This window comes from Chlorocebus sabaeus, chromosome 28, assembly GCF_047675955.1.
Source record: "Chlorocebus sabaeus isolate Y175 chromosome 28, mChlSab1.0.hap1, whole genome shotgun sequence".
Lineage (NCBI taxonomy): Eukaryota > Metazoa > Chordata > Mammalia > Primates > Cercopithecidae > Chlorocebus > Chlorocebus sabaeus.
Genome location: NC_132931.1, coordinates 11,550,026 through 11,564,901, shown reverse-complemented (window position 1 = coordinate 11,564,901; position 14,876 = coordinate 11,550,026). Strand labels below are relative to the sequence as shown.

The window sequence follows — 14,876 nt, the reverse complement described above, 5'->3', positions numbered from 1 at the left end:
GGTCCTATTCTCACTTGAAAGATGAGGAAACTGACAGATAGAGGAGTTGCTGTCTTGCTCAGAGTCACTCAGCTAAGAGAGAGACTGGCTCCAGCAGCCCCAGCTCTTAACCAGACTTCATCCTGTTTCTCAGTATCTCAGCTGTTCCCCCCACGTGACCCTTGCCTGCCTGTCCCCCATTCCCAACCCAGGATAGCTCAAGCCCCTCACCGTGTGTCCCACTGCTCCCTATAAGTCCCTTCATTGGCCCCTTCCTTCAAAACTTTTTTTTTAAGAGACAGACTCTCACTCTGTCGCCCAGGCTGGAGTGCAGTGACATCATTTTGGCTCACTGAAGCCTCCACCTTCCGGGTCCAAGTGATTTTCCTGCATCAGCCTCCTGAGTAGCTGGGATTACAGGCACCTGCCACCATGCCCGGTTAATTTTGTATTTTTAGTAGAGATGGTATTTCACCAAACTGTCCAGGCTGGTCTCGAACTCCTGAGCTCAAGTAATCCACCCACCCTGGCCTCCCAAAGTGTTGGGATTACAGGCATGAGCCACCACGCCCGGTGGTCAATCACCCATTTTTCAGTTGTGTGAAAATGAAGTAGAATAATGAGTATGAAACAGGGCCTAGCAAACAGCAACTACTATATGTATCTTAGCCCTGTTATTGCTGCAGTTTGGGGATGGGAACTTCAAAAAAGAAAAGGCAAGCAGGGCCGGGCGTAGTGGCTCATGCCTGTAATCCCAGGACTTTGGAAGGCCGAGGCGGGTGGATCACCTGAGGTCAGGAGTTCGAGACCAGCCTGACCAACATGGTGAAACCTCGTCTCTACTAAAATACAAACATTAGCTAGGCGTGGTTCGGGAGGCTGAGGCAGGAGAATCGTTTGAACCAGGGAGGCGGAGGTTGCGGTGAGCCAAGATCGTGCCATTGCACTCCAGCCTGGGCCACAAGAGCGAAACTCCATCTCAAAAAAAAAAAAAAAAAAAAAAAAAGGGCAAGCAGACCCTGAAAGCTGAAAAACAAATGGTTTCATAGATCAAAAGCCACCTAAACAAATGACAGAAGCAACCACAAATCCAGACGAAGGCGGGCATGAATTTTCAGACTCCTTGCATCAATCCTCCCTCCAGCCCTGCCAGCATGGGAGGCTGGGCTGGGGATCCCAGGCGCGCCGTGTCATTTCTTTGGCCCCTTCCGGATGGAAGCTTCTTTTCCAGCCCTGGGAGAAGGCTCATTCCTGCTCTGCTCAAGGCTAGCCTGGTCTGGGCCCTGAAAGAAAAGGAAATTTTCCCCTGTAGCACCACAGAGGGTGGCCCTAGACTGGCCTCTTTCACCCCTAATGGAGCTTTCCACAAGCTCTGGCTCCTGAAAATCCTGCCCTAAACCTGGAGCCCACTGGGCATGGTGGCTCATGCTTGTATTACCAGCACTTTGCGAGGCCAAAACAGGAGGATTGCTTAAGCCCAGGAGTTTGAGACCAGCTTGGGCAACATAGCGAGACCCCATTTCTAGAAATTTTTTTTTTTTTTTTTTTTGAGACGGAGTCTCGCTCTGTCGCCCAGGCTGGAGTGCAGTGGCTGGATCTCAGCTCACTGCAAGCTCGGCCTCCCGGGTTCACGCCATTCTCCTGCCTCAGCCTCCCGAGTAGCTGGGACTACAGACGCCCGCCACCTCGCCCGGCTAGTTTTTTGTATTTTTTTAGTAGAGACGGGGTTTCACCGTGTTAGCCAGGATGGTCTCAATCTCCTGACCTTGTGATCCGCCCGTCTCGGCCTCCCAAAGTGTTGGGATTACCGGCTTGAGCCACCGTGCCCGGCCTAGAAATTTTTTTTTTAATTTTTGGGTGTGCTGGGCGTGCTGCTGTGCGCCTATGGTCCCAGCTACTAGGGAGGCTGAGGAGGGAGGATCACTTGAGCCCTAGAGCTTGAGGCTGCGGTGAGCCGTGATCATACCTCTGAACTCCAACCTGGGTGACAGAAAGAGACCCTGTCTCAAAACAAAAATAGAAAACAAACAAACAAAAAAAACCTAGGGTGGTCTTATTTGGTGGCCAGCAGCTGACTGGCCATTGAGGGCTATGGCCATTGCGGCCTCAGCCACAGCGGAACCTCTTTAGCTGTTTCCTCCTCCAGTTCTTCCCTTGATCCCCCTGACTTTGGCAGTGGAATCCTGTTCCTCCCCATAGGAGCATATCAGCCTTGAAAGGCCAGAAAACAGCGCAGGGACACATTTCTTCCCGCTGGTCCAAGGCAGCGCCTCACCCAGCACTCCAGCCCTGCCCGGAAGACGCTAGCAGCTGTGGGCTTCCCCAGGCCTGGGTTGTTTACCCCACTTGGGGCAGGAAGGCCCTGTCTCTTCCCTTGCCCCCGTGGGGATGACTCTATTCCCTACGCATTGTTTCCCTTCCGCTGGAATTTCTGTTCTTGAAGACTTCGTGTTCTACCCCTCACATAACGGTTTCCTCCTGTCCAGACAGGGCTGGCCACCAGCCAGGGCCTTGACCATTGGTGCAGAGGACGGGGGCCGAACACAGCAAAGCGTTGAAGTAGGAAGAGGGAAGCTGGAATTCTTCCTGGGTCAGGGCCTTGGGGCCCCTTCTGCAGGGGCCTGCGGTGCATTCACTGTGGATGGGACTTCAGGCCCAGGCCACCACGCCGGAATATATATACATACACACACACATATACACACACACATATATACATATATACATATGTGTGTGTGTGTGTGTATATATTTGTATTTTTTGTGGAGACGGTGTCTCACTATGTTGCCCAGGCTGGTCTCAAACTCCCAAGCTCGAGCGATCCTCCTGCCTCGGCCTCCCAAAGTGCTGGGATTACAGGCATGAGCCAATGCACCTTGTCCCCAATACCCATTTTTTTAGTTTAGTTGTATGAAAATTAAATAAAATAATGGTATGAAACAGGGCCTAGCAAACAAACAGCAAGTGGTCTGTATATACTAGCCCTGTTATTGCTGAAGTTAGGGGAATGGGACTTCTAAAACTCTAAAGAAGGCCAGGCGCAGTGGCTCACGCGTGGAATCCCAGCACTTTGGGAGGCCAAGGCAGGCAGGTCAATTGAGGCCAGGAGTTTGAGACCACCCTGGCAAATATGGCAAAACCCTGTCTCTAGTAAAGATACCAAAAAGAGCAGGTCGTGGTGGCACATGCCTGTAATTCCGGCTATTTGGAAGGCCGAGGCAGGAGAATCGCTTAAACCTGGGAGGCAGAGGTTGCCGTGAGCTGAGATTGCACCACTGCACTCCAGCCTGGGTGACAGAGCAAGACTTTGTCAAAAGAGAAAGAGAGAGAGAAAGAACTGTAAAGAAAAAGCAAGCCAGCTGGACGCAGTGGCTCATGCCTGTAATCCCAGCACTTCGGGAGGCTGAGGCAAGTGGATCACCTGAGGTTAGGAGTTCGAGACCAGCCTGACTGATATGGTGAAACCCCGTCTCTACTAGAAATAAAAAAATTAGCTGGACGTGGTGGCACGTGCATGTAGTTCCAGCTACTTGGGAAGCTGAGAGAGAAGAATTGCTTGAACCTGGGAGATGGAAGTTGCAGTGAGCCAAGATTGCGCCACTGCATTCCAGCCTGGGCAACAGAGGGAGACTCCATCTCAAAAATAAAATAATAATAACAATAATAAAAGAAAAAGTAAGCTGGCCGGGCGCAGTGTTTCACACCTGTAATCCCAGCACTTCTGAAGTCTGAGGCAGGTGGATCACTTGAGGTTGAGTTTGAGACCAGCCTGACCAACACCGTAAAACCCCGTCAACTTCGCCTCTACTAAAAATACAAAATTAGCTGAGTGCAATGGTGCACGCCTGTAATCCCAGTTACTTAGGAGGCTGAGGCAGGAGAATCACTTGAACCCGGGAGGCAGAGTTTGCAGTGAACTGAGATCGTGCCACTGCACTCCAGCCTGGGTGACAGAGGGAAATTCTGTCTCAAAAGAAAAAAAAAAAGAAACAAAAAGAAAAAGCAAGTGAGAGGTCCTTCCTCTCTGCAGTGGAGCAGTGTGAGTCCACGGAGCAAATCCAGACTGGACAGATGAGGAAGTTCCACGCAGATGGGGACACACCCTACCACTTTGAATTTCATACTCCCAAATTGGGTTCTCCTGCCATTTGCTACAAGACCCTCCCAGCTAATGAGGAAGGCAAAGAGCTCAAATGGACAGGTAACGGTTGAGGCCAACCTCCAATGTCATCACAGGGCAGGGGGTGGTTCTGCCCCATACCTGTCCCAACTCTCCTGCCCATGGCATTCCCTGTGGGGTTTTGCGAGGTAGGGAGAAGGGGGAGATGCGGTGGGGTTGGCGATGGCCTCCCCTCTCCTGTCTTAGCCCCTAGCCTGAGTGCTGAGTCTGAAAAACAGCCCAAGTCTGATCCCTGAGGTGCTCAATACGCCCAGATCATCCTGCCTCCCAGACCCAGAGCAGAAGGGGCCCCAGAGCCCTTTGTCAAGTCTTAGCTGCCTCATATCTGCCACCTCAGCGCCCCCTCACCCCAACAGCCCCAGCTCCCTCCCCCAGGCACCCGGGAAGTCAGTGCTATTGTGTGAATAACAGTTACTCGTCCTGCCTGCATCAGCTGTTACTCACACAGTCCCGGGAGTTCCTGACACAGATGGGGGAGGGGGGACAGAGAGGACTCATCAGAGCCCCCCAGGAGGGGACTCAGGGGGAGAGCATGTCATAACTCTCAGATGGCGCTTCGGGCCCTGGGAGTAGTGGAGGCATCAGGATTGCAGACTGGAGGGGTCAGCTTTGGATTCGAGTTCTTTGTTTGCTTCATGTCTTTTTAATTTGTTTTTATTATTTATTTATTTATTCATTTATTTTGAGACCGCTCTGTCACCTAGGCTGGAGTATGATGGTGTGATCTCAGCTCACTGCCACCTCTGCCTCCTGGGTTCAAGCAATTCCCAAGCCTCAGCCTCCCGAGTAGCTAGGATTACAGGCGTGTGCCACCATGCCCAGCTAATTTTAGGATTTTTAGTAGAAACGGGGTTTCACCATGTTGGTTAGGTTGGTCTTGAACTACTGGCCTCAGCCTCCCCAGTAGCTGGGACCACAGGTGTGCACCACTGCACCCAGCTAATGTTTTAATAAATATATTGTAGCTACAGGGTCTGGCTATGTTGCCCTGACTGATCTCAAACTCCCTGCCTCTAATGACCCCCAGTCTTAGCCTCCTAAAGTGCTGGGATTACAGGCATCAGCCACCTCACTCAGCCTAGATTCAAGTTCTTACTGTGGTATGAATGGCCTCGTTGGGCCTCCTTTTCCACAGTTCTTACAGGCCAGTGCCAGACATAGGCCACAGCCCTTGGTGGCCTTCCCTGTCCAAGCAGGGCCTGGCGCAGTGCCACCTGGTGACTGTCTGGAGTTTCGTCACCTTAGAGCCTCATTGGTGAACCCCCTTCTAGCACAGGAGACCCTCAGGAAACCAATGGGCTCAAGAAAAGACGTCTTTTTTAAAATAATTACTTTTTTTTTTTTTTTTTTGGAGACAGAGTTCCACCCTGTCACCCAGGCTGGAGTGCAGTGGGGCAATCTCACCTCATTGCAACCTCCGTCTCCCAGACTCAAGCAATTCTCCTGCCTCAGCCTCCCGAGTAGCTGGAACTACAGGCGCCCGCCACCACGCCCGGCTAACTTTTTTTTTTTTGTATAGAAATGGGGTTTCACCAGGTTGGCCAGAATGGTCTCCATCTCCTGACCTCGTGATCCACCCGTCTTGGCCTCCCAAAGTGCTGGGATTACAGGAAGAGCCACCGCGCCCAGCCACCATTTTTGCAACCTACTGATGACTTTCTATGGATGGATGCAGTTGGGCTTTTCATTCACACCATCCATTGAAATCCGAATGCCACTGTTACGGAATTGGCATCATTATTCCCACTTTACAGGGCAGAAAATTAAGACTCAGAGGAGAAATGGGAGTTGCCCAGAATTTCCTGCTTGTACATGTGCCCTGTCAGCCTCTTTCTCCAGAGATGGGAGTTCTAGAAGGTAAAGAACCTGTTCACGATCACCCAGCTCACTGGAGCCAGAGCTGTATGGTCACGGTCATGACCACAGGAGAAGTCTGTGTCCAGAGCAAACACGAAGGGCTCCTCAGAAGCAGGTTGGATTTGAATCCTTTTTTTTTTTTTTTTTTTTTTTGAGATGGAGTCTCGCTCTGTCCAAGCAGGGAGAGGCCAGGCGAGGTGGCTCGCCCTTGTAATCCCAGCACTTTGTGAGACCAAGGCAGGCAGACTTGAGGTCAGGAGTTCGAGATCAGCCTGGCCAACATGGCACAACCCCGTCCCTACTAAAAATACAAAAATGAGCCGGGTGTGTTAGCGTGGGCCTACAATCCCAGCTACTCGAGAGGTTGAGGCAGGAGACTTACTTGAACCCGGGAGGCGGATGGTGCAGTGAGCCGAGATTGTGCCATTGCACTCCAACCTGGGTGACACAGCAAGACTGTCTCAAAAAAAAGAAGGAGGAAGCCGAGTGTGGGCAGCCTGGGAAAGTCCTCCTACGCGGCACTCAGTCTGCACTGGAGTAGAGGGCGTTGCTCAGGACAGAGACAACTGCACAAGTTCCTGAGACAAGGCGTGTCTGTCCCATGCATCTGTGAAGGTCCCGTAACAACCATTCCAGAAAAGACCCTAAGATGCCGCTCCGTGCTCTCACTGGCTGTGTTGGAGGAAGGCAGGAGGCAGCCATCCCATGTCTCCCCCATCTAGGCCAGGGTCCCTGCTCCCCTTCTCTCCCACACCTCACTGCTCTCCCAGCCCTCCAGCCACAAACCTACACAAGGGGTTCTGGGATGGGATCTGGGCCCAGACAGATCCAAGCAATCCAGCAGCCCAGCTGCATGACAGTGGTGAGGACAGCTGAGGGAGCCCAGGGTGACTCAGATGAAGAGACATGCAAGAAGCCTGCTCCCATATGGAGGGGAAGCTGGGGAGATAACAATGGCCAGTGACTCTGGGCATGCTGGCGTCCCACGGTGAATTCCATCTGCACTGTATCAGCCAGACAGCTTCATCCCTGGGACCTCCCCCCCTACCCATCCCCCAATGACCTTGGGTCACCGTCTCTCTGGACACCTGCCCAACTCAGTAGGAGCTCAGTCATATAGTCATATCCAGAGCCAGAATGGAGACTAGAAAAAGAACTTTTGTGTCCAAGCCAGGCATGGTGGTGCGAGCCTATAGTTCCAGCGACTCAGGAGGCAGAGGTGAGAGGATCACTTGAGCCCAGGAGTTCAAGACTAGCCTGGGCAATATAGTGAGACCCGATTTCTTTTTTTTCTTTTTTTTTTGAGATGGAGTCTTGCTATGTTGCCCAGGATGGAGTGCAGTGGCAAGATCTCGGCTCACTGCAACCTCCACCTCCCAGGTTCAAGCAATTCTCCTGCCTCAGCCCTCCCGAGTAACTGGGACTATAGGCACGCATCACCACACCCGGCTAATTTTTGTATTTTTAGTAGAGACGGAGTTTCACCATATTGGCCAGGCTGGTCTCAAACTCCTGACCTCATGATCCACCCACCTCAGCCTCCCAAAGTGCTGGGATTACAGGCGTGAGCCACCACTCCCAGCCTAGTGAGACCCCATTTCTAAAAAAAATGTTTTGAATTAGCCAGGCCTGGTGGTGTGCGCCTGCAGTCCCAGCTACTTAGGAGGCTGAGGCAGGAGGATGGCTTGAGCCCAGGTAGTGATGGCTGCAGTGAGCTATGATCGTGCCACTGCACTCCAGTCTGGGTGACAGAGCAAGATCCTTTCTCAAAACAAACAGGAACAACAACAAAAAGCAGAATGTATCCAGAGAAAGGCATAAAGGGAGACACAAGAATGTAGAGAATGAGGAGCAAGTTCTGGTAAAGATGAACGAAAGTGAATCAGAGTCAGATAAGCCACATATGTGGGTAAAGAGAAGTGGATGGAGGGATGGAATCTGGCCAGTGGCCCAGAGGCGCCCTGCAGGCCTGCACTGCCTCATCAGCCTGACGTAATTGGCTCCATGGCCACATCTACCCCAGAAGCCCGGTGCTGCACCATTCCCTGCCGTTGAAATTCCCCTTGGTGACCACATTGGAGGCATGTTCCTTTTTTAAATTAATTAATTAATTTATTTATTTATTTATTTTTCATTTTATTTTATTTTATTTTTTTTGAGATAGAGTCTCGCTCTGTTGCCCAGGCTGGAGTGCAGCAATGCAATTATGACTCACTGCAAGCCTCAAACTCCTGGACTCAAGCGACTCTCCTGTCTCAGCCTCCCAAGTATCTGGGACTACAGGCACATGCCACCATGCCTGACTCATTTATTTATTTTTTGTAGAGGTGGGGGTCTCCCTGTGTTGCCCAGGCTGGTCTCGAACTCCTGGCCTCAAGCGATCCTGCCACCTTGGCTTCCCAAAGTGTTGGGATTACAGGCGTGAGCCACTGCGCCCGGCCGGCCAGCCGGGGAGCCTCATTCTTGCCTGATGGTGAAAGGACATTTGGAATACCCACATTACAAAAGGTCCAGCACTAAGCGCCCTCAGGAAATAAGACACTTCGATGGCCACATAAGTTTAAATTCAGAAATAACTGTAAGAGAAGGGAGAATGCAAATGTATAAAAGTGATTAAAGTTAAAAATTAGCTGAGTGTGATGGTGCATGCCTGTGGTCCCAGCTCCTCAGGAGGCTGAGGTGAGAGGATTGTTTGAGCCCAGGAGTTGGAGGCTTCAGTGAGCCGTGATCACACAACTGCACTCCAACCTGGGCAACAAAGTGAGACCCTATCTTAAAAAAAAAAAAAAAAATCAGCCGGGCGCGGTGGCTCATGCCTGTAACCCCAGCACTTCGGAAGGCTGAGGTGGGAAGATCAGTTGAGCTCGGGAGTTTGAGACCAGCCTGGCCAACATGGTGAAACCCTGTCTCTACTAAAAATCCAAAAATTAGTCAGGTGTGGTAGTGCAGGCCTGTAGTCCCTGCTACGCAGGAGGCTGAGGCACGAGAATCGCTTGAACCCATGGGGTGGAGGTTGCAGTGAGCCATGATCGTGTCACTGCACTCCAGCTTGGGTGACTGAACGAGACTCTGTCTCAAAAAAAAAAAAAAAAGATAAAATTGGCTATGGTAGAACACACATTTTTTAAGTGATTAAAGCATTATAGGTGTCATGGGGAATCGATAAGAGATGGGAGATGGGAGCTGCAGGGGCCTAGCCTGGAAGAGTGGGTCAAGCTCAGCTCTATTTTGGTAAATCAAGTCCCCCTCCTCCCTAGTATGCTCGGAAGATAAGGACACACTTGGAACAGCAGTGGGGTACATCCATGACCTGCAGCCTAGAGGGGAATATCTTCCTGGGATCTGAAACCTGTAAAGTCAGCCAGTGGGAGTATGTTAGGACCAGGGAGACAGCAGAAGGATCTGGTATGAAATGGATGCGTGGGGCTGCCAGGCATCCCCTCGGGTAAGCAGCCACTCCACTTCCGAGGCATTTAAGGCCCACGCTCCGCTAAATGCTGACAGACGTAAAAACAAACACCTAAAACATCCATCCCGCAAGGAGCTTGCATTATATCAAAACGGACAGCTCAGGCTGTCTGGGTTCCTGTCCTGGCTCTGCCGCCCACCAAGAGCAGCTGCCACCAGGGAGAACCTAGAATGTGTCGGGCATTTGGCAGGCGATGTTTTATCTAATTCTCATTGCAACCTTGAAAGATGGGAATCCTTACCTGTCTTTTACAAATAAGAATACTGAGGCTGTGATCCCTCAATCATAGGGAAGGAAAGAAGGGAGGGAGGGGGAGGGGGAGGAGGACGGGAGGAGGAGGGGGAAGAGAAGGAGAAGAGATTAAGTTTTACCTAGTCACATAGCCAATGTCAGATCCCTAACTAGCAGCCAGGTCCGCCTGATCCAATGACCACTATTCTCTCATTTATGGTGTAGTCACCGTGTGGCTTCAAGCACAGTGGACCTCTCCAGACCTAAGTGCCCTTGCTTGTAAATTAGAAGAACTAGGTCAGGGCCAGGCATGGTGGCTCATACCTGTAATCTCAGCACTTTGGGAGGCTGAGGCAGGTGGATCACTTGAGCTCAGGAGTTCGAGAACAGTCTGAGCAACGTGGCGAAACCCCGTCTCTACCAAAAATACAAAAACTTAGCCAGGTGTGGTGGTGTATGCCTGTGGTCCTAGCTACTGGGAGGCTGAGGTGGGAGGATCACTTGAGCCTGGGAGGTAGAGGCTGCAGTAAGCTGAAATGGCACCACTGCACTCCAATCTTGAGCCCAGGAGTTTGAGACTAGCCTGGGCAACATAGAGAGACCCCCATCTCTGAAAAAAAAAAAAAAATTAGGCGGGGCACGGTGGCTCATATCTGTAATCCCAGCACTTTGGGAGGCCGAGGAAGGTGGATCACTTGAGGTCAGGAGTTCAAGACCAGCCTGGCCAAAATGGTGAAACCCCATCTCTACTAAAAATACAAAAATCAGCTGGGCGTGGTGGCAGGTGCCTGTAATCCCAGCTACTTGGGAGGCTGAAGCAGGAGAATTGCTTGAGCCTGGGAGGTAGAGGTTGCAGTGAACCAAGACCGTACCATTGTACTCCAACCTGGGCAAGAAGAGTGAAACTCTGTCTCAAAACAAACAAACAAACAAACAAAAATTAGTGGGGCATGGTGGTGCACACCTGTAGTCCCAACTAGCAGCTCCTCGGGAGGCTGAGATGGGAGGATCGCTTGAGCCTGGGAGGTCAAGGCTGCAGTGAGTCATGATTGTGCCAAGGCTGGGAGCCATGATTGTGCCACTGCACTCCTACCTGGGCGACAGAGCGTGGCCCCCACTCAAAAAAAAAAAATGCAGTTGTGGACAAGCAAGGGCTATATTGGGTGAGGCAGCACCAGTTAGAGTGTTCGGGAATTTAAAGAGAAATGGCCAGCCGGGGGCTGGCAGGGGAGAGGGGACACAGTAGGAGAGGAGGGGGACGTCAGGCACAGAGCCAGGGTAAGGAAGGGCCCCTGGACAGGCTGTCCCAGGGCTACGATCTTCAATAAAAGGCAGTGGAGGGCCAGGCACAGTGGCTCACGCCTATAATCCCAGCACTTTGGAAGGCCGAGGCGGGTGGATAATGAGGTCAGCAGATCGAGACCAGCCTGGACAACATGGTAAAACCTGTCTCTACTAAAAATACAAAAATTAGCCAGGTATGGTGGCGCACGACTATAATCCCAGCTACTCGGGAGGCGGAGGCAGGAGAATCGCTTGAACCTGGAAGGCGGAGGATACAGTGAGCCAAGATCACTGTATTGCCACGGCACTCTAGTTTGGGCAAGAGAGCAGGACTCCATCTCAAAAAAAAAAAAAATAGAGGCAGTGGAGACACCTAGTACTGGTTCCCTCCTAGAGAGGGGCAGAGAGCAGAGCCCAAACACAGGCTATTTTTGGAGTTGTGTTGTTTGGAGAGCAACCAAGCCAGAAATAGTGCTGTTAGCAAGACCCTGCCTTCTCCACCCCCGGCTCTCCCAGTGAAATCACCAGGAATCAGGGAGGCCGGGCCCCACATTCCTGGGAGCCTATGTAACGGGCAGTGCTCTCTTCCCTACCGGAAGGGCTCGGGAGCTGAGCATTTGACTGTAAATGGGATACTGGGATTCCAGAGGGAGAGAAGGACTGAGTCAGAGACAGCAGAAAAGAGAGAGAGAGAGAGAGAGAGAGTAGAAATGGGGGGCAACCTCCTGCAGCAGAGAAGAGGGGACAGGAGGGAAGGTTCGGGGAGAAAGGGTAGGCAGGAGGTCAGAGAGAAGACAGCAGGCAGCAGGAGGCTCTGAGAGAGAAAAGGAAAGTGAAAAAGAGAGCAGGGAAGACAGAAGCAAAGAGGAAGAGCAGAGATCGGGCCAGAAGGCAGGAGGTCAGGGGACAACGGGTGGTGGGAAGGCCCCCGTCCACCCAGGGCCCACCAGTGGGTGGGGGGCAGAGGGACACTCACGGAAAATCTGAGTGTGATCTACAGTCACGAGCCACCTGCTCAGGGACAGATGGACACATCTTTCCCAGTAGGCTGGAAACAGAACTTTCCCCTGAAATCCACAGCCCGGTAACTCACTCTCTTATCTCTGACCTTCCGGAAGCCAGAGATCTAGCTATTTCAACAGCACGGACTTTTCTCTCTGTGCCCGTGTGACCCCTTACAAAAGAGCCCAAGCTGGAAAGAAAGGATTGGATCAAGAAAGAGATAACTTGGGATTCAGGGGAAAAGGGGAAAGTGGTAACCCCTTGAGTCAGACTCTGAGGGGTCGGCTGGGGAGCAGCCCGCAGGCAGCTGGACCCTGGGATGGAAGGGCTCAGCGCCTAAGGCAGGCAAGAGAAGGCAGCGCCATGTGCATGAAGTAGAGGCAGGGGTCATGGCCAAGTCTGGGTTCTATTTATTTATTTATTTATTTGAGACAATCTTGTTATTTATTTGAGACGATCTTGCTCTGTCTCTGAAGTTGGAGTGCGGTGGTGCAATCTCAGCTCACTGCAACCTCCACCTTCCGGGTTCAAAAGATTCCCCCACCTCAGGCTCCCGAGTAGCTGGGACTACAGGTGCGTGCCGCCATGCCCGGCTAATTTTTGTATTTTTTTTAAATAGAGATGGGGTTTCACTCCAAGTCCAGGTTCTAGAGCAGCTAGGCAGCCCCAGCTCATCAGAGTCAAGGGAGAAATCGGAAACTTCACATGGACCCGACAACACAGGTTCTGCCTCGGTTTCTAATACACATCCTCCTTATGCCTACAAGTTTCCACCGATTTGGGTAAAGACCCCTTAGTAAGTCAGTCACTTCTGAGTCCAAAGTAAAACGCTCCCCACCCTCCACCCCAATCAGGACTAGAGCTGTTCCCCAGCTTTCCCGTGCCCAAGGATGGAATGTCCTTTTTGCTCTTTGCCTTGTCCTTTGAGACAGGTCTCTCTTTGTCCCCCAGGCTGGAGTGCAGTGGTGCGATCATAGCTCACTGCAGCCTTGAGCTCCTAGGCTCAAGCGATCCTCCTGCCTCAGCTTCCCAGGTAGCTGGGACCATAGGCACATGGGTTAATTTTTTTTCTTTTTTTTTTTTTTTGGTAGAGATGGGATCTCACTGTGTTGCCCAGTCTGGCTCAAATTCCTGGGCTCAAGTAATCCTCCTGCCTCAGCCTCCCCAAAGACTGGGATTACAGGTGTGAGCCACCACCCCCAGCTGGGGTGTCTGTTTTGGATCAGCATCAGGATCATCCACCCAGTCTATCAGTGGGGACTAAATTGGTGAGTGCTCCTGCAGAGCCCTGGCTGTCCACAGAAAATAGCAGAGACCTGGCAAAGTATGGGACAATGGCTCCTGGTATGACAGGCAAGGAAGGGATGGAGGCTAAGCTGCAGGCTGGAGAGGCTGGCACTGACACCTGAGGAGGCCACATCTAGCTATGTCTAGACTCATTGATCTTTCAAGTCCTTGAGGCTTGGTACTCCCTGATCCCTGTTCCCCACTGATCCTTAAGGTCAGAAAGCAAAGCCTTGGGGGGTACTTTTTTTTTTTTGAGACAGATTCTTACTCTGTCACCCAGGCTGGAGTGCAATAGCATGATCTCGGCTCACTGCAACCTCCACCTCCCAGGTTCAAAAGATTCTCCTGCCTCAGCCTCCCAAGCAGCTGGGATTACAGGTATGCACCACCATGCCTAGCTAATTTTTGTACTTTTAGTAGAGATGGGGTTTCACCATATTGGCCGGGTTGGTCTTGAACTCCTGGCCTCAAGTGATCCACCCACCTTAGCCTCCCAAAGTGCTAGGATTACAGGTGTGAGCCACCACACCCAACCTTGGGGTGCTTTTGAGGACAAGAGATAAGTTTGGGACTAAGCATGGTGGCTTATACACTTTGGGAGGCAAAGGTGAGAGGATTGTTCCAGCCCAGGAGTTCGAAACCAGCCTGGTCAACATAGCAAGACTCTGTCTGTATAAGAAAAAATAATCATTAGCTGGGCGTGGTGGTGCTTGCCTGTAGTCCCCGCTACTTACTTGCTCGAGCCCAGGAGTTCAAGTCTACAGTGAGCTATGATCACACCACCGCACTCCAGCCTTGGTGACAGAGTGAGACCCTCTCTCCAAAAAAAAAAAAAAAAAGATAGGTTTGGGGCTGGACTTGTCTTCATCCAAGAGGTCAGGGCAGTTTCTTCTTCCTCACCACTAACCACACTCTCAGGGACTCCAAACCACAACTAACAAAAGGAAAAAGACATAAACAAGAGGCAGTTTCACAGGAAGAGTTCTCCTAATGTGTCTGTGAGCCTAACTTTCCGACTGACCGAAGTTCTCCTCTCTTTGCCCGCCAGCTGTGAGAAAACAAAGCCTAAGGCAGATTAAAAAGCAGGAGGACTGCTCAGAGTGGTTGCCCTTGGTATCTGTTTACCGAAAAAATCCAAAACAAACATCCGACGCTTCCACCCACTGAAACTTCCTGTGACTCTGCTACCAGCTGTCTCCATGGATTCTCCCAATTAAACCCCACCATCTACACAAAACTCAACTGTGTGTGGACCCCAAGTATGCCGTCTCTCCGATACAGGACCCCCGGGCAGCACCCTGGCCACCCTTACATCCACAACATCTAGACCACACGGCCAAGGGCGCCTGACCCTGTCAAAACCCCAAATGCGGCCAGGCACAGTGGCTCATGCCTGTAATCCCAGCACTTTGGGAGGCTGAGGCAGCCGGATCACGAGGTCGGGAGTTCGAGACCAGCCTGACCAACATGGTGAAACCCCGTCTCTACTAAAATACAAAAATTAGCCGGGCATGGTAGTGAGCACCTGTAATCCCAGCTACTTGGGAGGCTGAGGCAGGAGAATCACTTGAACCCAGGAACCCAGGA

The 14,876-nt window shown here is 51.6% G+C and overlaps 1 long non-coding RNA gene across 1 annotated transcript; it reads right to left on the bottom strand.

Moving 5' to 3' along the window:
* Window positions 1-1,006: 1,006 nt before the first annotated feature.
* Window positions 1,007-12,056, bottom strand: LOC103246699 (uncharacterized). Its single transcript, XR_502527.3, has 2 exons — window positions 11,977-12,056; window positions 1,007-1,262 (listed from the first exon to the last, which is right to left on the bottom strand). It is a non-coding gene; the product is annotated as an uncharacterized lncRNA (long non-coding RNA).
* Between the last annotated feature and the right edge of the window lie 2,820 nt (window positions 12,057-14,876).